Source organism: Hordeum vulgare, chromosome 7H, assembly GCF_904849725.1.
Source record: "Hordeum vulgare subsp. vulgare chromosome 7H, MorexV3_pseudomolecules_assembly, whole genome shotgun sequence".
In the NCBI taxonomy this organism is placed as follows: domain Eukaryota; kingdom Viridiplantae; phylum Streptophyta; class Magnoliopsida; order Poales; family Poaceae; genus Hordeum; species Hordeum vulgare.
This window is the reverse complement of record NC_058524.1, coordinates 241,630,847-241,634,012: the sequence shown is the minus strand read 5'-3', so window position 1 is coordinate 241,634,012 and position 3,166 is coordinate 241,630,847.

Here is a 3,166-nt window from a genome sequence, read left to right as displayed (position 1 = left end):
CCTACGCAACAAGGCAAGGTTAGTAGCACAGGGGTACTCCCAAGTTGAAGGTTTGGACTTTGGTGAAACTTTCGCCCCTGTTGCTCGTCTTGAGTCCATTCGCATTTTATTGGCCTATGCTGCTTTCAACGGTTTTACTTTGCATCAAATGGATGTGAAAAGTGCTTTTCTTAACGGTCCTCTACAAGAAGAGGTATATGTATCACAACCACCTGGATTTGTTGACCCTCACCACAAAGACCATGTATATAAACTTCACAAGGCTCTGTATGGCCTCAAACAAGCACCCCATGCTTGGTACGATCATCTTAAGAAGTTCCTACTCTATGATGGCTTTGTGGTGGGGGTGATCGATCCCACTCTTTTTACTAAGAGGGAAAATGGTGATCTGATATTATGCCAAATCTATGCAGATGACATCATTTTTGGTTCTCCTAACATCCATTTATGCAAGAAGTTTGTGGCTTCCATGACCAAGACCTTTGAGATGTCACTCAACACGGACTTGAAGTTCTTTCTTGGGTTTCAAATACAACAATTTCAAGAAGGGATTTTCTTGTCTCAAACTAAGTAGCTCAAGGACATTCTTGAAAAAATTGATATGACAAATGCTAAACCAATGAAGACACCCATGGCCACAGATGTGGTTCTAAATGAAGACACAAACGGTATTCCTTTTGACCCATCTACTTACCGCTCCATGATTGGTTCGCTACTTTATCTTTGCGCATCTAGACCGGACATCATGTTAAGTGTAGGCATATGTGCTAGATTTCAAGCTTCCCCTAGGGAAAGCCATCATACGGCGGTTAAGCATATTCTTAGATACCTTGTTCACACCCCAAAGTTAGGCTTATGGTACCCCAAGGATGCAAAGTTCGATCTTATTGGGTACTCCGATGCGGATTGGGCTGGTGACAAAGTGGGACGGAAATCCACTTCCGGTGCATGTCAGTTTCTTGGACGCTCCTTGGTAAGTTGGTCCTCGAAAAAGCAGAACTCTGTTTCTCTCTCCACGGCCGAGGCCGAATATATTGCAGCCGCAAGCTGTGCAACCCAACTGCTATGGATGAGGCAAACACTAAAGGATTATGGTATCACGTATCGACACGTTGCTCTTCTCTGTGATAATGAAAGTGCCATAAAGATCTCCGAGAACCCCATTGATCACCCTCGCACAAAACATATTGATATTAGCTATCATTTCTTGAGAGACCATGTGCAAAAGGGTGACATTGATATTACCCATGTGGGTACCGACATGCAGTTAGCCGACATTTTCACCAACCACTTAGCGTAGCTAGGTTCTGTCAACTTAGGCGTGAACTTGGTATCTTGGAGCTTGACAACATATCTTGAAACCTTGCCCACATACACACACTCACATTATGTTTGTGTCTTGATGTGGGCATGCATTTAGGGGGAGTGAGTCTTAATTTTCTGTTTTTAAGCTTACAAAGTACGCATAAATCAATTTCTGTCTCCAAGTAGTACATGTAATGCTTGTAGGCAACTATGTTCGTACTTTTTGTGAGAAACCATGCGAGTCATCATCTCATGATCAAAAAAAAATCCAGAATCAGCCTCTGCCTCCTCCTCCTTCTCGGACGTCCGACATGTCTTGGACGTCCGGCGGCAAATCCCCTTCCGGTCGTCCGACCAGTGTCGGTCGTCCGACGCCACAATCCCCTCCGGACGTCCGACGATTGTCGGACGTCCGACGCATCTGGCCTATAAATAGCTGGGCGCGGGGCTGGGCTTTGCCCTAGCCCTCACGCGCCCCTTTTCTCCCCTACAGCCGCCGCCGCCAGCTCTAGGAGCTCCCGCTAGTGCCGCCAGACTCGAGATCGGGTCGATCTCCTCCGCGGATCCTCCTTTTCCTTCGCGGGATCCGTCTACAGGTTGCTCCTCCGTTCCCTTCGCGTTTGTTTTGGTTCCCTCTCTCTCCCAAGTCTCCATGTTTGTTCCTTATTTGGGATTTTTTTCATCCGCGTAGGATATTGTACACCATGCCGAAGACCAAGCACGCCGCTCGGAAGAACGTGGCTGGCTCATCATCTCGCGCCCCTCCTAGCACGGGGTCGGACTCGGATGGGCCACACCGTCCCTTCAAACGGACTGCCCGGCGTTCTCCGTCTCCATAACTCTCCTCGTCGTCTGATGGTGATGACCCCGACTTCGAGGAGGAGCTTGCCGCCGAGGACTTTGCTGACCAGCACGCCGATCGGAGGTCCAAGCCAAAGCCCGGGACTCGCAGGGCATCCTACATGCCACCTCCTCCTCCTGCTCAGCCCACAGGTGAAGCTCGTCGCATCTCACTAGAACCCCCCTGCTACCTTAGGTCGTGCAATCACGAACATCACCACACTTGCCAAGTCGTCATACCTCACTTTCCGCCGCGACATTGATCAATACGCTGTCGTACGTGACTCTACGGACTCACGTTTCCGCACACACGTCCAGGCGGACATTTTTACTACAGTCATAGTTCCTAAGGGTCTGTCTGTTCATCTCTACATAGATCTTGAGCATATTCGCATGCACCCGGCGAAATACCCGGGTGCCATTGAGCTTATTGAGGCATCGGGGCTTGCCGCCCCATTTTCTTTTCATCGCGATTTTAATGCTGCTGCCATTCACCAGTTCTATGCCACATGCTACTTTGCTCCAAACCACACTGTGAGCTGGATCACCTCTGACGTTCGCTTCACAGCTACTTATGATACATTTGTTGCCGCACTTGGTTTCCCCAACTCCGGCTTCAAAATACATAGGGATGATCCTAACCATGCGCCTAAGTCCATTGAGGCGTGTGGGTATCTTCTCAAACCACTAAGTGAGCTTGATGTGGATGAACGCATGAAGGACCTTAACCAGGTATCCATCTGGCGCTCACCTTACTTCATCATTTTCAGTGTCTCATCCGCACCACCTATCCCAAGATGGGTGATAAGGGTTCTTGCAGTGGCTATTGTATTGACATCATGTCTCACTTGTACGAGCACCCCAAGAGAAAAATTAATGTGCCTCATTTTCTATGGCATGAGATTCGGCTTGCTAGCTTTCAGTACAAGCGAGCCTTTCCTCATGCCCCCTTCATCCAGGCTCTTATTAATCATGTTGCTGATTTCTCTGTGGCTGTCACTCACACACATCGCAAGTGGGT